Below are 26781 nucleotides of genomic sequence, written 5' to 3'. Positions count from 1 at the left end.
CAATCGCCTGCAGCCCAGTGTTGGCTGCCAGGCCTGGCAAGCTCACCCCCAGCCCATGGCAAGCTGGTGCCTAGGAATGCACACATGCAATGGGATGACCAAAAGCCATGGGCAAAAGAGAAGTGAACGGCTGAGCCTAATTTGTGCAAGGTTGTAAATCACTGTGGCAGATGGGCAGTGGATTATTTTCCAGAGGGTTAAGCAAGACCCAGATTAGGAAAAGCTGGGAAATTTTGGTGGGGTGTGCAAGATATTGTCCTGGGGCACAGGACACATGGACCCCAGTGCTTTTTCTGGGGGGGGTCCTGGCTGTGCGGAGGTTGTGGAGGAGCCCTGTGTGAGGATGGCAAAGCTGGGAGGCTGTAAGGGCAGGTGTGGGGCAAAGCACACAAACTGTGCCCTGGGTTGGCTATATGGGCAAAAGGTGCCCCCGATCTTTACATATCCTTAAATCCAAGCTCCTGGTGGAGTGGGTGATGACCCTCAGGCTGGTGTCAGCCCTGACTTGGAGAAGGAGGACATTTCAGTTTCACAGGGGAGCCTTGATGTTGCTCTGGCCCTGCGTGGGGCCGTGCCCACTGCCTGCCTTCCCCTGGCTTCAGTTTGTCCCTGCCGCCCTCACAGCACCCCTGGGTGCTGGGCTGGATGGAGGGTGCTGTGCCGGCCCCTCTCCGCTCCCTGCCCTGATTTCCTTATGGAAATCCCAGAGTCTGTTCCAGATCCAGCTCTGGTTTTGGGGGCAGCCATCTCCCTCTCCTTCTCTTTCCTCTTCCCTCCTTCTGCTCTCCTTCCTCCTCCTCTCTCTCCCTCCTCTCCGCACTGTACTCTCCGGGGGCTCTGGGTACCGCTGCAGCATCACTAGCCACCTCCATCCAGGAGGCTGGGAGAGCGGGGCGGAAGGGGAGGGCTGCGGGGGACAAGCTGAATGAATGGGCATCGCCTCGGTGCTGCTGGAGCCTCCGCATAGGGGCGAGGCGGCCGGACCGCGCCGCGGGCAGGGGGGCAGCGGCGGCCGGCCAGCGGCCGGGGCCGGGCCGAGCCGAGCCGGGCCCCCCGCCGAGCCGCCGCCGGGGCGCTGCGAGGAGCGGGCGCTGCCCCGACGCGGGACCGCTCCGGCCCGGGGGCCGCCTCCTGCCGCCGCGGACCGAGGTGAGCGGGGGGCTGCGGGAGGCTGCGGGGGGCGGCGTGGAGCCGGGTAGGGCTGGACGGTGCGGGACCGGGCTGGACGGTGCGGGAAACGGGCTGGATGGTGCAGGGGCTGGGCGCCAAAGAGTTAAGTGGCTGCGGAGCAACCGGGCTCAGACCGTGTGTGTGTGTGTGTGTGTGTGTGTGTGTGATCCCGCACCCACGGGGGGGCGTGGCCCATGGCACCCCACGGGTGTCCGTGCGCGGTGGGCGGCCGGTACCGGTCGCAGCGGTCTGGGTCTCCCCGGCCGCGCAGGGTGGGTGCGGGCACCACAGCGAAGCCTTGTCCCGCGGGGAGCGACACCGCGCTCCGTGTGCGTGGCGTGTGCCAGAGCCCGCGGCGGAGCGTGTGTGCGGTGTGCGGGCTCCACTGCGGGGTGTCCGTGTGCGGGGCTGAGCGTGTCCGTGGCAGCCGCATTGAGCCCGTGTGAGGGAGCAGCCCCAGCCCGAGCGTGCGGGTGCGCGCCGCGCGTCCACGCGTGTGTACCGGTAGGTGATGTGTGCGCGCTGCGGGGGGGGGGGGGGGTATCGGGGTCTATGGGGGTGTGCGGAGGGAGCGGGCACGTGCGGGGAGGTGCGTGGAGTCTGTGAGCACAAGCGTGCCGGGGCTGCCGCTGCCTCCGCGGGATCCTGGCCCCCGGGAGAGGGGCTGCGGCTCCCCCCGCCCGCCCCTGCCTGTCTGCACCATCCCGCTCTGGGCGCCCCGTCCCTCCCCGCAGGTCCCCTCGCCCCTTCTCGGACCCCGACCCGGAGCCTGCCCCGAGGCCGGAAGGGCGGGCAGAGCCTCACCCCCGCTAGGTTTTGGCTTTCCCTGTGTTAAGATGCTCCTGCTTGCTCCGGATCCCGCAGAGGCAGAGGGGCTCAGCCGGCAGCGGCTGGCGGGGCAGGGCCGGGCCCTTTGCTCCCCTGGGGATGACCCCAGGTGGGTCCCTGCGTGCCCCTCAAGTTCTGGTGGGGTTCCTGCATGCCCCTCAGGCCGTGGCAATGGCGTGGATCAGCTCCAACACAGTGATCTGGTCATTATACTCATATTAGACTTTTGGAGGGGCAGACAAGTGTCGCCCCCACATGCTGGTCCCCTTCTACGACAGAGATGCCACATAACAAACTCTCCTACGGGCCTTTGCCATGACGTGAGGTGAGGAATCTCCAGTCCAGGATGAGGCCCAGGCAAGAGCAGGATTTAGAGCCTTGATGCCATCATTGCGATCGGAGTGTGGCACCGACATGTGAGGATGTGAGCCTTGGTGACCGTCCTGACACCGTGCCACCATCCTGGTGTAGGGCCAGCACCTGCTGCACCGGGAGCAGACGTGCCTGTGCTGATGCACGGGGCTGGCAGCCCACAGGACCTGGGCATCTTGGAGCGCTTCCTGCAAAATGGACTCTCGGAGCCTCGTGAATCCGCCTCTGACGGCTTCTCCTCTGAGGAAGCGCAAGGCAGAGCCAGCCCTGAGGCTTCCTGCAGGAAGCTAACGCCTGGTCAGAGCCACCACTCCTGCTCTTGAGACATGGGGCTGCTTCTTACGCTGGCAGGAAAATGGGGCTTTTCCAAATCCGGGCTCGGCAGCTGGTGTGTGCAAGCCCAGTTCTGATCTCTGCAGCAGCTCTGCTTCCTCGCTCCTCTCGGTGTACATGATGTACCGGTACAGTTTGAAGCACGGCTGCGAGTGGTGGAGGAATAGAGCAGCTCAAAGGGAAGCTGCCACGCTGCAGCAGGAGACTTCTGCACCTTTTTACTCCCTCGCACCAGTCCAATGGTGCCAGGCTGGATTTTACCCTTGGAGCATAAACACCTGGCAAGGCAGAAAGAAATGTGACTTGAGTAAACATCAGCAGTAACTGGAGACCCGCTTTGAAATTGGTTTGATACCTGCATGCCTTCCAGGCAAGCTTTTCTGATGTTAACCATTGTGCATCTTTGCATGAAAAATGAGGCTTTATTTTCAGCCTGGGTAATAGCAGCGCAGCATGGGTAGAAATGAACACGCTGTGTCCCCTCTAATCTGTCCACAATCAGGCTTCTCCCAAGCACTGAACCGCTACTGCCGTCGTCAGAGATGAATAGTCCTGGATCCAGATGGCAGCCTGCTTCCCTCGGTGCCCACATCGTCCCTTCGCCATCCGCAGAGGAGGGGAGCAGCCAGTGAGAAAGTGTCCCTGGGAGGACCCCTGTGCCACCGCAGCCACCTGCGTCCCTGGGTTTGCTGCCCATGGCTCGGGCCGAAGTCATCAGCTTGTGCCTATCATCAGCTGCAGGCAAGGCAGCTCCTGGTTGCCAGAAGCTGCTCTGAGCTCCCGTTCGCTTCTGGAGAGGGTTCAAGGTGCTGATTTGGAGCTCGGAGCTCGGCATGGATTCACTTCTCACCATCTTCCAGTCTGGATCCATCGTGCCCGGGGCTGGAGCCGCAGCTGGCCAAGTGCTCTGGCCAGCCCTGCCTGGGGCTGGAGGCAGCGGGCAGCCCCTTGCTGCAGCTCCACAGCCCCGAGCAGCCTGGTTTTGGTCTCCTGGAGCATGGTGAGGTGTGCTGAGTCACCTTAAGTCAGGCCAAGACATCACCCACCCTTCCCATGAGGAGGCTGTGTTTGAGGAGAGGACTCGTCGTGCTTACTGAAAGCAAAGGGGTTGCAGGAGGATCGCAGACGTAGCTGGGATGATGGGAGGGAGTTGTTTTGAGCATGGAGCCTGCTTGTTTATTCTTCAGTTTGGAGGGGTGTTTTTAGGCTTGTGATGGAATAAATGGAAGTGAAGATTCAGTTCCTCTGCTTGGGGATCTGGGGGAAGCCCTGGGCAGGAGCTGTTGTCTGTTGTTGCAGAAAGCTGGCTATGTGACAGCAAAGCTTTGTTGAGATTTGCACCAACCTCTTTCATCTTGGACTTGGTGTGTCCTGCTGTTTATGGCATAAAAATGATGATGCTTTGCAGAAGATATTTGTATTTCACACTTTGTTTCTGCTTACATGTCTTGTTTGGAGCTAGACTGGCTTCCCCTGTGGGTAGTGTCTTTGGCTCCAAGGACTGTGCGACTATTAGTAGAGTTTCCAGTGGGCTCCTTGTGTGACCTGGTGTTATGGTTTTCTGTGCACAAGAGAAAGGGATTCCTGAGCCCTTTTTTTGCTCACAGAGACATTACATACGGAAAACCTATGAACCCTAATGTGCCGGCTTTAGTTTTGCTCATGCAGGCTCTTACAGTTGTCAATGGCTGGCTGGTGGGTTTGGACCACAGGCTGTCGGGAAAATTGCCTTTCCTAAGAGCTTTCCCTGAACGAGGCCTGGCTCTCTGCAGCTCTTTGCAAAGCTTTCCAGCCTTTTGAAGGAAGCGCTTTACAACTTCCAGAGCTGTCATGGGTTTATGCCCTCCGGGGATGGGTTGTGACAAGCAGCTACAAACCTGCGCTCTGCTGCCTGCAGGATGCTGTAGGTGTCCCCTGGCTCTGGCTTCTGCATCCCCCAGGAGCGTGGACCCTTCTGCGTACCTCTTGGGTGACTCTCACATTGAGGGACCCTATTCCTTCAACTGCCTTTGGGTTTAGTCCACTTTTATCTCGTGTGCTGTCCATGGACCAGTCGGTGAGGATTTGGAGGAGCTCCCTCTGCAAGAGAGACCCAGGAGCTTTGAAGAACAGTGTTGACACTCGTATGTGGGCAGAGCTCTGGCTGTGAGCAGGGAAGTTAGGTGGCAGCTTGGTGTATGCGTAAAACATGTACAAGGCAGGAGTATTAAACCTACTCAGCAGTGGCTTAAGTCTGTGCTTAAGGAGGAGCAGCCCGAGACCCATGCCAAGTGTTACGGAAGTCCTCATACGTGAAGTATTTAACATCCAAATCCCTCAGTCATTTGTCTCAATGTGGCTTTGCAGGACAGGTGCCACCCACATGATTTTCTTTGCGTGATGACAAATGTGTGACAGCACCGTGGCTCCAGCCATTGCCCTCACTGCACAGCACTGCGATGGCTGGTAGCATGGGTGGGGTGCTGGAAACCTCTCCCCGCCTCTTCCTCTCCAATTGCCATCAGCCTTAGATGTGCCAGGGTATTTTCTTCATCCACATTGTGTCAGCGCCTTGGTGAAGGAGCAGGGCTGGAAACAGGTCATTGATTTCTTACGTTTGGCGCCCAGGATGGTGGCCAGGGCTTTGGAAGGAAGCAGCTTCCCTCTGTGCTGTGTGTGCTGGGAAGGAGGTGCAGCGAATGTCCCTGCGGTGTTTCAGGCTTGTGCCCTGAGGAGCAGGTTGGCACCTCCTCTCGGGTTAGACACCCCCTGCACCTGGGGTGCCCCGTGAGAAGGACAGAGATGGGCTGGCTGTGTGTGTCAGGCTGGTTTGAGTCACAACCAAGTCCTCGGCTGCAGCTGCAGGGAGCCTCACAGTTTGCTTTGGAAATATCCTCTGCGTGCGAACGCTTCCCACCTTCTTCTTACCTCCATCCTCCCCCTGGTTCAGCGTCATTCCCTCTGGTGTCTCCAGGGCTTATGCAGCTCTAACCCCATTCCCACTGACCATGGTTCCCCCTAACCCTTAGCTCTTCTCTGGGACAGCCCTGCTGTACCGTGTCCTCCTGTCCTTCACCCTCAGGCAGCTGCTGGCTCCAGTGATGGTGATGGTCATGCCTTCCCTGGGGTGCTGTTGGGGCCAGCACTGGGGTGGGCAAGGGCCACGTCCTCCTGCTCCATCAGCAGAGCAGACCCCATGAGGTATTTATAGGCTCAGTGATGTTATTCCCCTGTCAAACTATTACTGAAATAGGCTCGGTGTGTGTCATAGGAGAGAGGATTTTAATGGCACGGTTTCTTTGCTGCGGGAATGAAGTTGATGCTCCCTCACCATTTCCCTCGTCCGATTAATCATTCCCATGGTGGAGAGGCATGAGGGGATGGATGCCTGCTCCAGCAGCTCGAATGGGGGCTCATGGACTAGGGTGGGTCCTTGAGACAGGCACCCCAACCAGGCCTGTGCCCATAGGGACCTGGTGCCTTGCACCCACACTTGCCTGGACCTTAACTTCAAGGGAGCTCTGAACCTGGTGGGAGCAACCCAGACCCTGGGGAGCCTGCTGGGGCAGGTGTGCCAAGGCAGCCGGGACTGAGGGCTGGTGCTGAGACTGAGCAGACCCAGTTTAAGGGGCAAGGTCCCTTTCCCAGTGATTTCTCTGTTCGGAACAATTTGCTGAATGATCAGGAAAGGTCAGTTTGTCATTTTCTAAATAACCCCCCCTCCTTCAGACTCAGCTGGACACTGCTGCTGGGTCGGGAGGAGGTCAAAGTCCAGTGAATCCTTTTAGCAGTGTCTTGAAGCATTTCAGCTGGCTGAAGAGCAAAGGATCTCTCAGCCTGTCAGTTCATAAACACTGGCGCGATTCCCTGTCTAGTCGCTGCTTGCTGGGGGAGAATGTCTCTGGGGTGGGAAAACCAGTTTTGTGCCAGGCATGGATTTGGGTTGTGCTTTCTGGGCAGCACACTGAATGCGCTGCAGGCTGGAGGTGCATCCTGGTGCTGTCTGGATGGACAGACCCACCGCAGCGCAATTGGGCTCAGCATGGGAGAGTGATGCTCGCTGTGCCCTCTGCGATGGGATGTGGGGTGGCAAGGATGGGCATGAACTGGGGCACTTAAGCTCCCAATGAGCTCTGCAGTCATTCCCTCTGCCTGGCTGGGAATGGGAGTCCTGGTCCCAGCAGGTCAGATGTGTCTGCATGTGGGATTTGAGCCTGAAGGGGCAGAGCAGAGGAGAGCTGCCCTTCCACTGCACAGGAGCAGTAGAGGCCAAGGACATGGGTTCTGAGCTGTGGTGCTCCCAAAGTCCACATGGGAATGGGAGGCTGCTGCAGCCCAGGGCTCCTTGGGCTTGCTGCTGGGGACACAAGAAGCAATGTGAGGCTTCAGAGCTGGAGGACCCACTGCTGTGGAGCTGCTGACCATGCAGCCCTTGCTGCCCTGATGTCTCCACTCCTTTGTGTCAAGCCGCGAGTTAGGGAGGGCAACCTTCTGCTCCCATTGCTCCCTAGCAGCCTCTGCGCTGCCTGTGTGTGATGCAGAGACCCTCCCCTGGACCCTCCATGCCCTCTGGCAGGGGCTGGTGGCCAGGAGGAGCCCAGAGCCCACTCCTCCCAGTCCCCTGCAGTGCTGCTCACAAGCATAGCAGCCAGGCCCTTGCAGAGACAGCTTGGAAACTGGGAGCCGACATGCTAAAGAAAAATGTCCTTCCCACACAGCCCAGCCTGTCCTCCTCCCTCCACCAGTGCTGCTGCTGGCGAGCTGCAGGCTCACCGCTGCAAAGGGATGCTACCCTGCAAGGATGGAGAGACCTGCGCTCCAGGGCAGGGGGTGCAGATGGAGCAGATCACCGTACAGAGCCTTCTTCTGTGATGCTATGGATATCTCCCATGATCCAGCCCTCCTGCCCATGGCTCTGCAGGCTTCCCTTTGCCTCCTCCCAGCTCAGCAAGCTACCTTTTGGTGGAGATTGCTGTGGATGGGGTGCTGATGGAGGCTGTGTGGCTCTGGGGGCAGCATCCCTGCCCACAGCTCTTTGGCTTCCACCATGTGTGGCTGCATTGCCAGCTGGACCCCTCATCCTTTTCACCTCCAGTTATTTTCTGGACAGTCACTTCTCTCCCCTTTGCTGGCTGCATATCCTGAGATCAATGCTGAGTGCTCTCCTCCTCCTCCTTGCTGTGCTGTCCCTTAGGACAGACCATTCAACTTGCTTCTCCTCCTCCTTTTCCACTTCATTAATGAGTCTCTTTGCTCTAAGAAGTCATGATAGCTGCCAGGGGACCTGGGAGGAGTGGGGAGAGCTGTGGGGAGGCTGCCAGTCCTGCTTCCAGGGTTTGGGATGCTGGGTGCCACGTTTGGGATGTCGATGTGGTTGCCTCGGTGCTGGCTGACCCCGCTCGTGGCCTGTGGGGTGGAAGGGATGTGACAGGCAGTGTTTTGCAGTGGCAGGAGGCAGGGAAACCAGGTTTGGGAGGCTCCCAGCTGCTCTGCCGTGGTTTAGCCCCATTTCTGCCATGCACGCTGCTCTTTACCCTACCACAGGCTTCTCCTTCATGCCTCTCATGGGCCACGGTGGGCAGCCCCTGGGTGGACACCCAGCTCCATCCCCACAGCAAAGCTCCTGCAAAGGCCCATGCATCTCATGGGAGGTTGCTGCTGGCCCTGGTGGGCTTCAGATCCCAGTGAGTGGACTGGGGATGCGGTGCTGGGCCATTGGTGCCAGTCCCCCAGGTGGCAGCAGGAAGGTGTGTGCGGTATCTATGGGTGGTTCAGAGCCTTGTCAGTGAAAACTGGCCTTCCCAACCGCATTCCGTGGGCACTGCTTTCATTTCCCAGTGCCTTTAACACTCTCCAAAACCCGAGAAACTGAGATGGTTTCTTCTCGGCGGGAAGGGAGGCTGCTGTTGTCGCTCTCTCACCCATGCACGCACGCACACACACGCACCCCAAGGATCTTCTTTCTCTTCCTTCCCACTTTCCTCCTCCAAAAGACTTCAAACACTTCATGGAAATGTTATTTTCTCCCAAACTGTTGCCTTTCTGTCTGGCTGGCTGCGAGCAGCCTGCTGCCTTCGCTGGGCTCTGCTCCCCGAGTGCATGGTCCCAGCCCTTCCACGTGTGCAGTGTTAGTGACAGCCCTGCCGAGCCTGCAGAAGGTGCTTGGGTGGCTGTGCTGGGGGTGCTGGGCTCTCCCAGGGGGGACTAACAGCAAACTTCCCTTTGCTTCTAATGGGGTTCATCTGATCCATCAAAATTGCTCTAGATGCAATAAAGCAAAGCCCTCCTGTGAGGTGATGCTGTGAGGCTACATCTGCCCGGCTGCGCTCTCCAGGATGCCATGGAGGTCCTGCTCACCAGGAACATGCTGGAAGATGCCCATAACCTTCAGATCAGCCTGCCCTGCCCCAGGGTGCTGAGCTAGGATGCTGATCAGGAGCCCTGCTCCCTCTGCATATGGACAACTGCAGCCTAAGCATCCTGTGGGCACAGACAGACCCGGGGACAGGCTGGAGGTGGGCTGGAGTTGAAAACCCCTTTGTTGTCTTGTAGGAACGGGACTGACTCACTGCTCTCCCGTGCTGTCATAAGCAGATGGATGATTTAATCACCTAGCAACCAAAATAACGTCAGGTGAGGAGCGCTTCCCCATCCGTGCCTGGCCCACAGCCCCACCGCCAGGCTGGTGGCAAGGGACAAGCAGTCCCCGGCCACCCTGCAGCCCTTGGGCTTCCCTGGCATGAGGCTGGCATGCCTGGGATGAGAGCTGGGTGCAGGACTCTGCATAGCCCTGATGCTGTCACTCCTGTGCTTCCTGAGATGGCAATTGCCTCCTGATGGCTCCAGCTGCTCTTCAGAGCCCTGCAAGATGTGCTCACGACAGCCCAGGATGAGACCTCCTGGAGCAGGGTCTGAGCTGGGAAGGAGGGCAAATGCTTGGGCAGGGAGAGGCCAGCCTGGCAGGGCATGGAGCTGTGAGGACACTGTTGGTCTTGGGGTGTTCATCTCACCCACTGGAGGCAGCTGGAGTCCCTTTGCAGCTGACCCCTTCGTGGCTCCTGTGTGAGGTGATGAGGATGCATCTGCCCAGGCCACAAGCTGGGTTCCCACACTTGTGGGACCCCGATGCTGGGCTGCCCAGGAGGGGCTGTTTACCCCAGAGTGCTGCATTCAATCAGAATCATGCAATTAACCAGGTTGGAAGAGAGCTTTAAGCTCATTCAGTCCAACCATTCCCAGCACTGCCAATGCCACCACGAACCCATGGCACTGAGGGCATTGTATACACAGTGTGTGAGCACTTGCAGGGACGGTGACTCCAGCCCTGCCCTGGGCAGCCTGTTCCAATGCCTGAGCACCCTCTGGGGAAGGAATTGCTCCTCATCTCCATCTAAACCTCCCCTGGTGCAGCTTGAGGCCATTACCTCTTGTCCTTTCACTCATTACTTGGAAGAAGAGACCAGCCTCACCTCGCTACAACCTCCTTTCAAGCAGGTGTGGAAAATGATGCTCAGACCTTGATAGGCAGCCCATATCAGCCAGGCCAGGGACTGGGGATGGAGGGAGGCCATTGATCCATCAGACACTGACCCAGACCCACGCGACCATCTTCATCCATCCAGAAGCAGTTGTGCTGGGCCAGCCTGGCTCTGTGTGTGGTGGGAGATGCTGCTCCCCTCCTCCAGCGATGAGGCTGAAGGACACGGGGCCATCCCAGTACCTGGGCAATGCTGCAGCTGCTGGGGACCGGGTAAGGGCTGTGGAAATAGGGCACCCCATGTCCCAGCTCCGCTTTGTGGGACAGAGCTGATATAATTAGACAATACGCCCTGTTCTGTGCAGTGCACTGAGGAAGCCTCTGTGCCACCGCGGTCCCGGGGAGCCCAGCAGCCCTACTTTGGTGGCACCAGTGTCCCAGTGAAGGTGAGCCGCTTCCAGGCACTGGCTGGTTTGCTCCTTCCTTCCCTGTGCTGCTCCAAGAAGAAGCCTGGTCTTCTTTATAGATGGCTATGGTTTGGTGGCTTTGGTGGGCCCTGCTGACCTATAAGAGAGTGAAGCAGGAGGTGGACGGGTCCCTCCAAGTCAGGTTCTCAACCTCATTAGTGGAGAAACTGCATCTGCACTGCCCTGAGGAGCCTTGTCACCCAAAACATCCATGAAACCATCCTGGGATAGCTCCAGAAGCACAGAGACTCCTGGTAACTGCTGTTGAATTCTACCCCAGAGTGTCCTGCACATCCTCATGTTGACCCTCCTGGACTGGTCCTGCCGAAGATGAGCCACAGCTATTTGGGAGCTCCTGCTTTGTGGTTCTGACATCAAAGCCATCAAATCCAGCCATTTCTGCCCCTGTCAGCAACCAGGAATGTGTTTGGCATCCCCAGTCTTCCAGACACTTCCAGCTCCTCCACAGGGATGGGCTCAGACCAAGCACCCACCAGCTCCATGAGGGTCTCTCTGCCACGCTCCCATCCAGGTCTGGGTCAGAATGTGCTCTGGGAGCCTCCCTCACTGAAAGTGCCTGCAGAAACAACTGAGGTTTCTATGAACCAAGGAATTCTGATTCCATAAACACCCGTTTATGCTGGTCTGCCAGTTTACACCGGTAAAGCTGCTTTAACCTCCCCTTCTCAGAGGGGTGTATAGGGACGCTTATGTACGGCAGGCTCAGCGCTAGTGTCTTCTCCCCAGGGAGTCAAGTCCAGCTCCTACCTGATTGATTAAATCACCAGCTCAGGAGCCACGGGACAGCAGCAGTGCCATTGCCATCAGCCACAGCAGGCATTTGGCTCCATTAGTCCTCTCCTCCAGGCAAAGAGGACCAGCCTGGGAAAGACGCTGTTCCCAAGGAAGCCCTTGTTCCCTCTGGTACCTAGACCTCAGCTGGCATTGCTCAGACTGGGGAATTTCCCAGGATTCACAAGGAGGAGGGAGGAGAAAGTCCAGATGTGCACATTTGAGGGGGTCAGCCCAGGTCTGAAGCAGCCTTTGACCCTCCTGTTTTCCCCAGGGATGGGAAATCAAAGCCAGGCCACCTGCATCCTGCTCCAAGAGTAACTGGAGGCATCGGAAAAATACGCCTGTTAAAGAGGTGTCTGCAAAACCCACACTCCAGTGTTGCACTAAAGTGGCTGAAAGTCCTGCTCTCTCTCAGATCATATGTTTATGGGCATAAAGAGCTTTTATAGGTAGATTAACTTCATTAAAGTTGAAAACACTCATTAACATCATTAACAGCCTAATAATACCTTAAGCTGGTTGGGTTCATCTCTACAATGAAGCTGCTCCTCTGTGGGTGCCTGTACCTATCACCGAGGCTTCCCTTCTCCTCCCTCTGCCCTCACATTGTGTTTGCATGTCTGTGTTGGACGGTGCTGGACCAGGGTTGTGCCAGAGGGCTTGCTCAGCACTGGGGCCATGCAGGGTGGGATCTATGTGGATCCACAGATGTCAAGTCTCACTTGGGGATGGAGGACAAGGATATCTCTGTCCTTGTGCCCTCCGGATGTGGCTCTTTGCTCTATCTAACTCCTACGGAAAGTCTGCACACAGCATGGAGCACTTCTGGAGGTAGCTGGAATGCTTGGCTTTGTGCATGTTGGTGGATTGGGTTTTAGAAGGGGAATGAGGGTCAGCACTAGGGTGAGTTTTGGGAAGGCCAAAGTTGCTGAGCAGTTCCTGAGGTGTCTCTGGATCTACCTGATCTTCTGTTTGATTTGGAGTTTCTCACCCAGGAGAGAGGAGCCCCATCCTGTAAGTAGCCCCATGGGGCCCTGCTAGAGACAGCAAGGGTTCAGAAGGAGCTCAGACCAGCTCTTCTGCCCCTCCTTGGCTGGGAGCAGTGCCTTGTCTCTGGGCACTGCCTGCAGGAGGTGCTCAGTCTCTTGTCATGGGCATCACCCAAAACATACAGGCACAGGGCTGCTTCCATCATACCCTGCGCTTGGCCATGGGACTGGGGTGGTCCTGGCAATACGGCCATGCCTGCCTGCATGCACAAGGACCACACTGACTGTGGCTCTTGGGGAATCCCATCGCAGCACTGAGGTGCCAGCTGGGGCTTTCCTCTTGGACTCCTTACCCAGCCAAGACCCAGGGAAGGGTTGTGTTGCCACCAGCAGCACAGGGAAGGAGACAACGGGGAACCCCAGTAAGTAGCTTGTGTAGTGTGGGATGCTTGCTGTGCTGCTGCCCAGACCCCATTGTAACCTGCCAGTCACAGAAGAAGGGTCCTTGTCCCCCTGAGACAGCGCAGGTGGCCTCCATCCCGGCGCCAGGCTGCTCTTCTCCATCAGCAGCACCAAGATCCAATTTGTGTCCCTGCCTTCCATCAGCCCCACTAAGCAGGTTTTAATTTTGTTAAATAAATATGAAGTAATGGCAGCGGGGCCGGGAGCCAAACGGCCTGGGGACATCCTTGAGAGCTCTGCACAAGGGCAGGCCTCGCTGCAGGAGCTGGGCATGGCATCGGGCAGAGCATCCCAGTGCTGGCGGTAGGGCCAGTGGGGTGGCCCTGGGCATGGTGGTGTGGAGCAGATGTGGCTCCACGCTGCGTTGTGCTCACAGCGCCTTGCTGCCTTCAGACCAATTTCTAAATGGCTGCTAAACATCACTGTCAGAAGCACACTCTTCCCTTCCTAATTAGTGGATCAGACAGTAATTTGTAATCCTTTTGAATAGGAAGATCTTAGTGTCGAGCCCTGGAGCCTGGGCAGGACACAGGCAATGGCAACACGGAGCAGAGCGTGCCCCGGCCAGCAAGGCGTCCAGGCAAGGGTAAGGCAGAAGGGCTTCCTGCAGGGTCCACTGCCCTGTCTCTTTGGTCCAATGCACTTTTCATCTTCCTTCTCCTGAGTTTTGGCATTTTCATTTCTCTTCATGATGCCAAGTGTAAAAGCATCAGCATGGCAGCCCCAGCGGCAGGCTGGCTCCCGTTTGTCTCCAGGGTGGTGGAGGTGGCAGGGTGGCATTGCCGATGGAAGCCAGAGCCCTTTGCATTGCTGGCGAGCCGGCTGGGTAGGGGCATGCTGGAGCTGCAATGGGCTGGGATGGGGAAAGTTCCCCAGGGCAAACCCATCCTGGTGTGGGTCTGCTCTGAGGTGAGCCGGTGTTTGCATTGTCAAGGCTGAGGATAAAATGAGTTCTGGGAGCAGAAGGGGTTAAAAAAGCCAACAAGTGGAAAAATAAGATGCAAAGAGGAGGAAATGAAGATAGGAGGTGGGAGGTGCACAGAAGGCAAGGCAGTGAGCAGGACCGAAGACAGATGGGCAGGGAGAGGAGGCCAGCATGGAGATGGGCTGGACTGACGGCCATCAACGACCAACAACGTGAGACACAAGTCTGGTGTGACTGCCACTGCCTATCCCAAGTGTCAGCATCTCCATGTTGGCTCTTGGACAGATGAAGCCATGCTTTAGGGAGCAAGGCAGAGGGTAGGGATGGAGGTGGAGGCTCATAGAGAGCTCATAGCAGATTCCCTGCATGCACAAGGAGCCTTGGAGGGGGAGGCATTTGTGGTGTGGAGTGGGGAGAAGGGCAGCAGGCAGACCTGCAGGCCCAGGGTGATGATGGGTGTTGAGGTCCATAGGAAGCTCATAGATTTATTAACAGCAATGACAGGCTGCATCAGTGATTTGTGCAGGCTGATGAGACCAAGGAGAGGGTCATGCAACCCTCACCACATTATGGATGGCACTGAGCAGCCCCTTGCTGGTGTCTTTAGCATCAATTAATCTGTGGAAAGCATTTCTGTCCCATTTGCATTAACCTTTATAAATGGCTTGATAGAGGTGCAGCCACAAAGCATGGGAAGGGTCGTGGTTGTGTTGTCAACGTTGGCATCAAGAGCCTGGCCCTGGGGGGCACAGCCTTGCGGGGGGGAGGTTCCCAGGGGGCAGGCTGGGGGGACAGAGCCGTCCCAGGTCAGAGATCTTGATGGAAGGAAGCAGCCACAAGCAGTGCCTTCAAGGAACACCACTTTGCTACTGCATTTCTACAGCCTTCAGAAGCAAGTGTTCATAATAGCACCGGTGACTCACTGAGTGTGCTTTACTCACCAGTTAATGACGGAGCTGAGTTCCAGAGCTCTTAGTGATTCCGGCTTAGATAAACTCCACCTCTCTCCCAGATCCCTGTTCAGATGGGACAGTGATCTGGGGCATTCAGAGTGGGCAGGTGAGCAGCATGGACAAGGAGGCATCAGCTTATCCCAGTCTCAGCTCCCCGCAGCTCCTCTGATGCTGAGGGTCTGCACCAGAGCCAGAGGTAACAGGAGAAAGGAAGTGATTTCTCAGCAGGGACGGAGCACTGCACATGTAGAGGCTTCAGAAACCCCACACGCTGGTTCTGGTGCTCATTCTTGCAAACCCCAAGGCAGCTTCCCACACATCCATGGAGAGGGTGGGGAGAGTCATCCAGTTCCCTGAGGAGCAGGAGGAGGTGTCAGTGGGGTAGAGAGAGCATCATGGCTGGAACAGGGAGCTGGGAAGCCTCAGGAGCTGCACTCACTGTGATCCCTGGTCTTACACAGAGTTAGGAGTCTGCTTTGGGGATGACCAAGAGGCTCCTGGAACACAAGCTTCGAGCCAGACCTGGCTATGAGGAGACTGCAAGGAGCAAAGCATGTGAACAGGGTGACCACACAGTGCAGGACCTTTGTGCACCATCACAGCCTGGATCCAGGGAGGGACAGGCTCTGGCTTTCTGGAAGAGCACGTGTCCCACCAGCACGCCAAGCTCGCTGTCTGGTCATGCACCGAGTGAAGCATCCCCTTTGGTGTGTGCTGACCGCAGGAGGTCGCATCCTGGCCACAGCCAGGTCGGTGATGGGCGCAGGAGCCCCTCATCTGCCCAGTCCTGATCCTCCTGCAGCAGATGAGCTTCCCCCAGCCCTACCCCATCTCCACGCTGTGCCACCAACAGTGAATCACGAAGCCGGGGTGAGCAAGTGCTTGCAGGTAATCACCAGAAGGCTGTCATCACTGCCGTGGGCTTCACCCTCCAACCTGCCACGCTCGTCACGCTTACCAGGGGGGGTTTGGTGGCCCCCGGTGCTCACTGCCTGGTGTAGGCAAACCAGAGGCCAACCCATCACAAGCCCACCACAAGCCAGCACTTCACTCCCCGTGCAGTGGGAGTGCTGATCCAGCATTGCACTGGGGTAGATGTAAATCACAGGATCCGTCGGATCAGAGCTCGTTCCCTTCGTGTGCTCTCAGCACGCACGGGTCTGGCTCTTGCTTGGGGACCCTGGGGTGGCTGTGAAGGCTGGAGGGGTCAGGGCTTGACCCCTGGGGCAGCAGGGGTTGGTTCTGGAGGATGGACCCAGGGCGGCAGTAGCTGGAGGGGTGATGCCTCCACACTTGCAGTGCATGGAAGGGGCTCATCCTCCATCATAACCATGCATACCCCAGCTCATGTGAACCAGAGAAACATCTCTTTGGTCAGAGGGACTGTAAGGGGGGAAGAGTTTCTGGGGGCTTCACAGGCTCCTGTAAGCCTGTAGCAGGGGCTGGAGAAGGGCTGCTGCTGGCAGGCTCAGCTCCACATGGACGTGGGTTTCAGTGGGGCACCCCAGCACCTGCATTGCTGTGGATGCAGTTCCTGCAAATCCATCCTCCAAACTGCTTTTGACAGCACCGCAGGGTTTGAACTACTTGATCTGCTGTAACGGGGGAGTTCTTGGCTGCCCCATCACCTCAGCAGGCTGAGAGGTGTCCTCTGGGCACAGAGACCTGTCAGGGTTGGCCCTAGCGCTTGGATGCGCAGGACCTTTGGTATCAACAGGACCTTGGACATCCCTGGCCATGTGGGGGTCCCAGCCCCCAGGGAGGACAGAGGCAGCTCTGTGTGTGTGTGATGGACGGGGGGAATTCACTTTGAGGTGTTGTTTTCCCCTAGCTTTTCCTTTTGCTCCCTAAATTACTAAATCTGGGACAGAGAGCTGGCTGTTTGCGTTTGTCACATACACACATGATGTTACATCTATACATTATCCTGACATCAAAGGGGTAGTGTGACATTTCCCTGGCTGTGCAGGCAAGAAAGGACACTGCCTGCTTTTGGGAGAGAAGAGGTTATTATCAGAGGGTTACAGGCAGCTCCTGGAAAGGAGAATGAGAAATAAGGACAGAGAGCACAGAACTGGGAGCGACAGTGAGGAACTGCAAAAGCAAATCTTCTCCTGGTCTTTTAATCTTCCCCCTTTATTAAAGCAGGGCAGGAGCGAGCCTCTCACAGCATGGACTTCGTTATTATTTTAAGGAAAAAGGATCTGCAAATGTGATGGCTGGAGGGAGTTTGGGGATTTTGTTTGGGGAGGAGACAAAAGGAAATCTATCTGCACACAAAGCTTTATCGCAGCGAGGCTCAAGGTTAAGCCAACACGGCCGTCTTACCCTCAGCATGGGGACCTCAGTGTGTGCCACCAGCTCAGCTCCCAGAGGAGCTCAGCTCCCGTCCCATGGGAGCTGATGACCAGCTCATCCCCATGCACTGAGCCCTCTCCTTGCGTGGAGCTGCCCTCACGGGGCAGCCTTGGCCGAGCTGCTGCAGGCAGATGGGCAGCCCGAGGAGCCTGTCCTGCCTCCAGCCTGCCAGATGCTGCCTGAGCAGCACCCACGGTTTGCCAGATGACAGCGCGCTTCCCACCCCAATGGTGTCCCAGCCACCGGCTCCGGGGATTTCCATCGGTGCAAGGTTGGATGCTCCCAAGGGCTGTTGTTCCTGCTGCGGACAGTGTCTTCTTCTGAGCCGCCTCCTTTCTGCTCCTCCTCTCTCCTCCCAGTGGGATGAAGCGGTGATGCCACCCAGCCAGTTTGCTTCCTAAAGGATCCCGCATCCAGCCCTTGCTCTTCCCTGAGGCTTTTCACAACAAAAGAGTGCAGCCGAGCTCCCCTCTCCACCACACATACACCGCAGGAATGCAAACCAGCCTGCCTCAGGGATTGCCTGTGATGAAACTGGGTATGAAAAACAGGCTGGAGAAAAGCTCCCAAGCCTGACACTGGTGCTAAATCCTACTGGGGAGTGTCTGCAGGGCGTGTGCTGGAGGGTCCTTGTGGAGGTGACCTGTCCTGATGGGCTCGGTGCCTCCAGAACTGGTGCAGATGAACTTGCAACTGGAGAGCAGCAAACGGCAGGGATGCGCACGTACTGAAGGGTTCTTGTGTGTCTCAGGGGAAGCCTGGAAGGCAAAAAGGCTCTCGCTGTCCTCTGAGCGGCCAAGGTCATTCCTGGGAGCCGGGGCAGACGCTGGCTGCCACGTGGTTGATGCCCACAGCACCAAGGCGTAATTAACTGGAAAGATGGTCAAGCAGCACTGGATATGGGTAAGGAAAAGAAGGAAACAGCAGAGACGTGCCCGGATCAGGGTCTGAGGAGGATGCTCTTCTCGCCAGAGGTACTTCTCCATGCTCAGGTATTCAGCCCCTGGAGCTTGGACAGATGTGTGGGGAGAGGGGTGGGCTATGCTGCCTACCCAACCTCTCCTGGTTGTGCATGAGGGTACCGCAAGCTCCCCACGGCGCCTCTGCAGTGCCCCCAGACATCCTTCCCTAGCCCTCCACAGACAGATTGTGTTTGTTTCAGCTCAGCGGGCTCATTAGATCCAAGTGGAAGGGTCGATCCGATCAAACTTGGAAGCACAAAAATAAACGTGCTGGGTTCAGCAGATGGAGGGAACAGGCTGGCAATGGCAGTGCCCCACAGCAGGCGCTCGCAGCAGCTGCTCTGCAGCAGCCCTTGGACACACCTTCCCCATGCCATGGACCGTGGTGCTCCTGCCCCATGGCGCTGCACGGTGGGGATGCTGGTCATGGCCTGGGGATGGAGCTCTGGGGATGGAGCATCACATGCTGCTGGGTTTCTCCCTTTTGCTGCCCCATTGTTTTGCATCCCCAGAACCTCCCTGGCAGTGACCCAGGGTTTGAGTGTGCTTCCATCATAAACCTCAGCAGTGTGAATGGTTATTCCTCATCTCGAAGGAGAGCACTGGGAACAGAGGTGAATGAACCTGTGCACTACAATATAGCTGCTGGATGAACATTTTATGGGGTATTTACTTTGCTGAAGTACCTCTGGAGTTGAAGAACTGCTGAAATACATCTTCCCCGTCCTTTCCAGCTTATTAACACCCAAATCCAGCCTGACCCATCAAGGGAGCAGCAGTGCCTCTCCTCTGGAGAGCTTATTCCCTCTGCAGTACTGGGACTTGGGGAAGGAAGGAAGGAGCTGGTTGCTCAGACCCCAGCACCAGTGTTCCCAAGCATGGATCCTGCTGTATTTGTGTGCTGGACTCTGGCACTACTATTCCAGCATGGATTTTAAGTCCTTTGTGGGTGATTCCAGTGATCCTGGCAGCTCTCCTCAAAGGCTGCATTATGGCCTGATGTGTTCATCTTGCTGCCCAGAGTATGCTAATGAGAAACCAGAATTTCCTCAGGGAATGGTGTTGCACAAACCAAGTGCCATCTTGCCCAGAGTGCCCATCCCTCTGAGGTGGATGCTCTTGGGGCTGCTCTGGCTCCCAGACTGCTTGTGTGCTGGATAAGGAGGCCAAGAGTCTGGGCTTTAGGACATACAAGCTCCATCCTTGGGTGTTCTCCTGGTTCCCTGTGATCTTTAGCAAGTCATTACCCCTCTGTGCCTCATAGTACCTGGTTGCAAGGCAGATGTAGGGCTCGTCAGACACACCGGGGAAGGTCTTTTTACTGGTGTTGTACGGAAGTAGGATCTGTGGTGTGATGGAGCATTAACAGCAGGGGCAATACAACCCCTCTCTGCGTTGCATGTGGGCAACCCTGGGCAAGGCTTATGCCACTGTCCTCACTCCACTGGGAAATGACGGGGCTGGGATGAAACTTTCCATACGTACTTTGCAGTCTGGGAAAGCTCCTGCCACTGGCAAATGCTTTGGGGCTTGCCTCAGGGTCTTGTGGATACTGGGGTTGTCCAGGACACTGGAGCAAAGTTCTATAAGGAAAAGCAAGCAGGGCTTTGTGCTTTGCTTTGTAGCGGGTGACGTGCTCGGGATGAGGCAGTCACATCTGCACTCAGTGCCAGCTGTGTTTTAGAGGAATAGGCTCTGGTTAGTGTTTGGGACTGAGGGAGCCAGAATTGGAACCTACTGGAGACTGCCTTGATCCTGAGGAAAAGGGAAGCTGAGTGCGGGGAGACTGGCTCCTGGGCTGTGCCGGCTGGTGTGCACCATGGACGGGGCTTACCCTGAGGCTCTCAGGGTACCGCAGCCCCTGGTGCTCACAGCCCCTGTCTTTGCAGGGGTGGTCAGTACCTGCTTAGCACCTGGTGCAGAAACAGGAATTTTGAGCTCTTCTGTCTTATGAACTCAATATGTTTTCTTTCTACCCAAATGTCTTTTCTCCCTTACCAAGCCAGCTGTCTGACCAGCAGCAACTGACACAGCAAACTGCAGCAATGACCTTTATAGTGTGCTCTGCGAGGTCTCTCCAAATGCCCTCAAGAAGAACGCATCAGATGTTTGGGGATTTCTGCTGTGCAGGACAGGACACGGTTCAGCAGGAGATGCACAGGAGGGGCTGTGCTGGACCCACAGTAATGGTCACCCTGCAGACCTCCACATGCTGAGCCTCTGCAAGCAGTGACCTTAATGCTGGCCAGCAGAGCAGGCATGGGCTGCAGGACCAGAATCAGGGTGTCCCACCAAGGCTGAGAAGCTCAGCAGCTCACTGTGCCCCTGCAGCTGCAATAGGTCCTGCAAGCCCCCATGGCTGCTCAGGCTCTTTCAATGCTTTGATCTGAGCTCTTCTTGTCTTGCTGCTGTTCAACAGAGTACCCAGGAAAACGCTGGGCTCAGGTACTGCTCTCCCATCCATCACCAATTATTCTCTTTTCATTTGCTTTTTGGGCTTCACCTTTTTAATCCAGCCGTCTCCTGCCTTACAAATGTTCTTTCCTCAATTACTTACACCGACCTGCGGGGCTGTCTCCATTCACCTCAGGAGCACCACGAAGCTGTGTGCACTGAGCCAGGGCTTCGTCAGCTGAGTGCACAAGAACCTGTACCAGGCTGTGTGTGCTTTGAGGTCCTGTCCCATGCATTGGGCACGGTTGGGGTTGGAAGAACAGGTCATGCTTGAAGGAATGTGCTGAGCTGCCCTCGAGTGCCAGGACACACCACAGCCATCCCTGCTGTGCTGCTTCCCAGACTAGGAACCAGCTCAGACCGTTCCTGCACCAAGACTGCTTTATCCTCACTTCTTAATGCTCTTATCTTGAAGGCTCCCCTCAGATTAAAGCCCAGGCAGTCAGTTCCCTCCCTGGATTTATTTGCAATGCAGTTTTCTTCCTCTAATCTGATCTGAGTGTAAGCTGCTCTTTTCAAAGGGCATGGGGAGGACAGATGTGCATGTCACTGCCACAGTGAGATGCACTGACTGAAAGCAGCAGGAAGGTGCCCCGTTCTTTAGCTTGGTGGCACATCTGACTGTTTTGGCTTGGACCCCATTTCTCCTCTGAGCAGCTGTGTGATGTCCCACATACACCAACAGCCATAAAGAAAAAGGTCTGCTTTGGAGCAGGGTGAGTTCCTCACCGTGATGGAGTCTGTTGAGCTTCCTGGACACCCTCATCAAGCTGGAGCCCACTCTTTAGTCCATGGAGCCCCTGGAGTCAGGGGAACAGCACTGTCCATTGCAACAGGACCCCAGCGGGGGTATGGTGACATCTGGGGATTTGACCTCAGCAATGTGACTGCCACACATTCATGGTGCGTTGGTTGCTCCTCACGAGCTCGTGAGTCCATGGCCATGCTTGGAGCAGGGCTGGAGAAGCCAGGGACGGACTTGAATCCCTGCTGAGTTCCATCTTTGCCCCTGCCTCTTGGTTTGGTGAGGGACTGGGGAGCTGAGACCACTGCTGTCTGGATGGGTGGCTACCTGTGAGGGCTCTCCCAGTTCTTCTGGTGGGCATCCTGTGGGTCAGCTGCCCTTGGTGTGTTCTAGGGAAGGCAGGAGCACATGGGGAGCCAGGAAGGGCTGGTGCAGACATGTGCCTGTGGGAGATGCTGGGTACGGGGGTGCTCTGAACCTGAGAGGTGGTGACACATCTGGAGTCTGGGTGCCTCCAGCACTGGAGGAGGACGACTCTTCTGTGTCAGAGAAGGGACTGGGGTTAACCCATGCCTCCTGCACTCACACTTGTCTTTGCCTCCGCAGCCCAAGGAGCCTGCTGAGCACGGCCACAGTGCTGCTGCCTGGCTCTGCCCAGCCCGCAGCCAGCGCATGGACCACCACCGGCCCCCAGCTCGCGAATGACAGCAGAGGAGTCACTGCGGAGAGCAGCATCCGGACTGTGAGTGCTCCAGCAGGGCCTGAGGCAGGGATCCCGGTCCTCATCCATGGGGTTTCCTTGGGGAGAAAGGCCAGAGGAGCCTGTGGGTGCTGGGAAGCTCTGGGCTTCTCCTCTCTCAGGATGCTGAGAGAGGCAAAGAGCCTGAGCACTGAGCAGCAGCAAAGGTGAAGTACAGAGCTTTGGGTGACACGGTCTAGTGTGAGGCGTCCCTGCCCATGGCAGGGGGTTGGAACTGGATGATCTTAAGGTCCTTTCCAACCCTAACTATTCTGTGACTCTAAATACCTGCAGTAATGCTGGCAGGGCACATGGGGGGCTGTTGGGGTGCACAGGAGAGCTGATACAAGGTGCTGGCATGGCCCCAGTCTCCTGGGGCAGAGGGTGGCTGGAGGACTCTGTTACAGATGTGTCTGAGGTTGGGGAGAGCTGTGACGGTGTCTGCTCTGAGTGATGCTGTGATGCTGGGCAGGGTCCCCAACTTCCGTGGGCTGGGTGGGCAAGAGGAGGATGCAGATGCTTGACCCCCTCCAGCAAGCTGGAGGAGCATGCTTCTGCAGGGAATAGCTGCAGCCCTCTCAAGCACATGGAAGACCTGCATTTCTGCTCCAAGGAGGGAGATGAGCTTGTGCAAAGGGCAATTCTGGATTCAATCAGTGTTGTTGCAGATGCTAAGGTCCATTGGGAAGGAACTCGTTTTGAAAACAGCAGACACTTGAGAGGTGGTGAAAAAGCAGGGCAAACCTATGGAGGAATAAACCATATGCCCTCCCCATGTCAGGAAAGATCTCCTGCCATGTACTAGGATGTGACACTGGCTCCACCAGCAGCTCAGTCAAACCCATGGGGACAGGCATGGAGGTTGAGTATACACACATGGAGGGATGGGATGTGCACCTGGGAGCGCTACTGTCTTGGACTGAGGATCGAGGTCATGCACATCCACAACCTCATCCCCTTCGGCACTGCAGAAAAGACCTCCAGCCTTCCCCTGAACAGCACATGCACAAACAGCAAACGCTGCCAACACAAGCTGAGCACATGGGTTAGTGAGGACTGAGACCCAGCAATGCTCCAGGCAGCTCCCACCACTGCCAAGGACAGGGGCAGAAGGAAATGAAGTCAGATGGGCTTGAGTATATCCTGGATGTTCCACCCAGGAGGATGGGTGAAACAAAGCTGGTGCCTGACTTGGGAAGGGAGACCTGAGAGCAAATGGTCACAGTCCCCATGGGCACAAAGGTCCATGGTTGCACAGGGGAGAGTGATGTCCTTAGGGTAGGAGAACACTGGGAACACTCCTGGGTGTTGGGAGGCCTCCACACTGAGTTATTGCTCCTCTGCCATGAAACCTGCACACCACAGTGAGAGCATCAGCCCTGGCTGCCCTTCCTGCTGCCCCACGGCCCAGCAAGCATTCATCTGCCTCTCCCTTAACTGCAGTTGCTCGATTTCTCTCTGCATTTTGCTTTATGGAGGTAATACATGTTTGGTTTGAAGCACTTAATTACCTCTTGGGATGCATTTCATTTATTCATTAGGATAGAAATTGGAGTTGTTGGGTTTGCTATATATTTGGCTGTTTTTTTCTCTTCTTTTTATTTTCCCTTCTCTATTTTGCAAGGAAAGGGTGAGGATAAAACTTCACATATACCTCCAGCCTGCGTGTGCCCAGCCTCCCTCCTCTGTGCCTCCCAGCCTCTTCTGTAGCTCCTGAGCAGAGAGGTGATGGGGAGGAATGCCCCCCCCGGCAGTCTGTTGGCACGCAGGAGCTCCTTGGAAATTGGAAGGTGAATCGCAGTGCTGATGCCAACTTCCACATCGCTGCCTTGGAAGTGCTGGGAGGCAAGAGCCATGTGCCAGGTTCTCTGGCACAGCAGGGGTGCTTGAGAAGGAGGAATTGCAGCTTGACCCCCTGTGCCCAGGCAGCCACGGTCCTGCTGGCAGTGGGGCAGGGGGGCACAAGAAACTCCTCAAGCCTGGCTCACTGGGGACACTGTGCCATGGGGGCAGAGACAGGCCGGGTTCTTCCTCTCAGACCTGGGTGTGAGATGCTTGCTCATGTTCCTGTGAGGCTCAGTGGTCAGGGCTAAGGATGTGTGCACAAGACGTGTGTGCACAGCCCTGCCTGTGTGGCTGGAAGGTCCCCCCCTGTGCTGCTATGGTGGTGAACTCCATGGTGGCATTTGGAGATGCTGTGTTGTCTGTGAGGTGGGGTGCCACACATAGCGGGGATGTGCCAGGATGGCAGAGCTCAGGAGAGCCCGGCTGTGGGGATGCACAGCTGCACTGCTGGGTTGGCTTCCTGCATCCTTTATAGTGTGGCCAGGCAGTGGGTTGGCATCAAGGGAGATGATTCAGTGATGCTAAGGAGGGAGGAGCTGTGGGCATCTCCCTGCAGTGAGAGCTGCCTTCCCACTGGGAAGGACACATTGAAGGAGCAGAGCACAGCGGTGGGATGCGTGGCGCTCAATGAAACGTGTCTTCAGGAAGGGGACTTGGTTCTTGTCAGTAGTCAGGGCTTCTGCTTTAATAACCCTTCTTGAAAGCGCCAGGAAATGCAGGTGTGAGCGCCTGTCTCTCTCATGTCTCATCAGGGCTCTGGTCTCACTCTGCATTTGTGTTTCTGCCCAGGGAATCTGGAACCAAAACAACCCCTTCCACCAGAGTCTGGCTCTATCGTGGTGATCCTCCTACTGCCTATAGACTGAGAAATCAAGAGCTCAAATGTATTGCCAGTAAACGGGAGCAGGACAATCCCAGGGCTTGGGTCAAAGTCAGGATCCAGCCTGTTTGGGAAGTCAAAGGCCCTGCTCCCAAAGTCTTTCTTTGAGTACAGATGGAGGTGGTGGAAGAGGATGAAAAGACAACTGTTGACATTGTTCAGCCCAACATCTGCCCCATACCCTCTATGTTTCCTCCTGAGAGAGGAACGTATTCCCTGAGCACTTCCGTAACCAAGCGTGGCTGAGAACCTGCCTTTCCCAAAGCATTTAGTGCAGCACGGAGCAGTGGTGTTTCTGTAGGGGTGAGGGCAGGATGCTCTGAGCTGTGCTCAGCCTGGAGATCACTAGCACAGGGCAACATGAATAACATGGAGCCATGAAACCTGATGTGCAGGTGATGAGCTTGTGGGATTGTTTCGGGTTTTGCTGAAGGCCACTGATGGAGACGTCTGCGCTCCTCCTGGGAGCTTGTGAGCTTAGAGCCTGGATAAAGGCAGAGGATGGATTTTAAGGCTTGGTGTCTGTTGCCCCAGGCCACAGATGTTCAAAGCAGTGTCAGTGCCCAGGCACCTGCAGATCCATCTTCTGGCTGGCACAGAAGTAGAGTACACCTTCTTCCCTGTAGAGAAACCCCCAGACACGTACAGGAGCTAATACATGGAGTTCCTAACTGTTGCCTGGCTACCTTCCTTGACAAACAGCAATCCAGCCAGCCGATGGAGCTGGGCTGTGTGCAGACAAAACTATGGAGGGGCAGATGGCCAAGTGGATGGATAAATGGACGGATGAGTGGTTGGCTGCTCTAAACCGTCGAGCTGAATAAATTCACAGAGGTGAAGAGGAGGATGCTGTGGTGGGGAGGTGGGACTGACTGACTGCAGAGCCAGACCTGCAGGGCCAGCCTGGCCAAGGCCAGGTGAATCTGGCAGCTCCTGACCCTGCACATCCCCCTGCTGCTGGGGATTGCTGTCCCTTATTCTTAGGGGCTTCTGTTTCATTTCTTCCCTTTCTCCTCCTATACTTTCATCAGCATGAACAGTCCCATTAGGAACAAGTGGACTGAACCAAGGGTGCAGCATTTTCTGTTCCTTAGTAAGAGCCCTCCTAAGAGCATCACCTCCCTCTCTGCATCCCCATTTGCTTGGTTTCCAAGGGAATGGAAGGAGGAAGAGTCGTGTCTTTTAGAAGCAGCATGCCTTCCACATGAGAGGCTCCCTGGTGTAAATGGGCTCTCTATAGAAACCCCCCTACACATTTACTGAATCTCAGCTCCATGGTGCTCCTGTTCCCTTCTTCACTCAGGGGCTGAACCCCCAAAAAGGCCTGTAAAGGACCCTGAGGACACTGTCCCTGGACTTCCACACTTCATCAGTCCCTGAGCATCTGGACTAAGTAGCACAAACCCAAGTTCTCTCTCCCTGTATAGTGGTGGCAAATATCGAGTAAGGTGGCTCCCAAATACTTGGTGCACCAGGAAACATGTGGGTTGTTTTGCTGTGGATTATCCATAGCCCAGTAGTGCTGTGTTCCTGGCAAGAGAACTGGCTGTTGGGTGTGTGAGGCAGGTTCTGCGTGTTGGAGATGTGCATGTGTGGAGATGCACCTATAGGTTGGGACCATGAACAACCCGAACAGCTCGCAGCATGAAATCACTCCCTTGGGAAAGGGGCAGCCGCATTCCCAGGGGCTCAGAGCACAGCCCAGGCAGAAGTGAGCAGCTCCCAGCACCATGTGCCGAAAAGGGAACAGTTTTCTCCCATCCTGGGTGCCGGTCCAGCAGAGGGGATGCTGCTGCACTGCCTGTGCATCTGCCTGGCACTGACACCCCCAGCAGTGCTCTGGCCCACGCCGCAAAGGGGCTGCAGCCACGCGCCGGGAGCACTTTGCTCCCACCCTTTCTCACAGCTCTTGTTCTGCTGCCAGGCAGCCTCCGCAGACCTGGAAGCCTTCTTCCCTCTGCCTCCCGCTTCCCAGGTTTGAAGAGAGCTCAGCTGGGGCTATGTTTGCCAGAGACAAGCACAGGAGAACGGGAATGGATGGTTGCTGC

General features: G+C 56.4%; 1 protein-coding gene across 5 annotated transcripts in view; it reads left to right on the top strand.

Moving 5' to 3' along the window:
- The first annotated feature begins 1018 nt into the window (after positions 1-1018).
- The window catches only part of DLGAP4 (DLG associated protein 4), a 128695-nt gene continuing 102932 nt past the window's right edge, over positions 1019-26781 (top strand). For 3 of the 5 annotated variants that reach the window (XM_061441666.1, XM_061441664.1, XM_061441667.1), the window contains exons 1-2: positions 1019-1149; positions 21876-22011. The gene's annotated coding sequence lies outside the window, so the exon portion shown is untranslated. Of the gene's footprint in view, positions 1150-1540; positions 1675-21875; positions 22012-26781 lie in introns of those variants that run through there. The other 2 variants (XM_061441668.1, XM_061441665.1) reach the window with 2 other exon arrangements.

This window comes from Pezoporus flaviventris, unplaced genomic scaffold (assembly GCF_033815535.1).
Source record: "Pezoporus flaviventris isolate CSIRO_AGI_PZ_B2104156 unplaced genomic scaffold, CSIRO_AGI_Pfla_v1 ptg000213l, whole genome shotgun sequence".
Lineage (NCBI taxonomy): Eukaryota > Metazoa > Chordata > Aves > Psittaciformes > Psittacidae > Pezoporus > Pezoporus flaviventris.
This window is presented reverse-complemented; position numbering and strand designations above follow the sequence as displayed.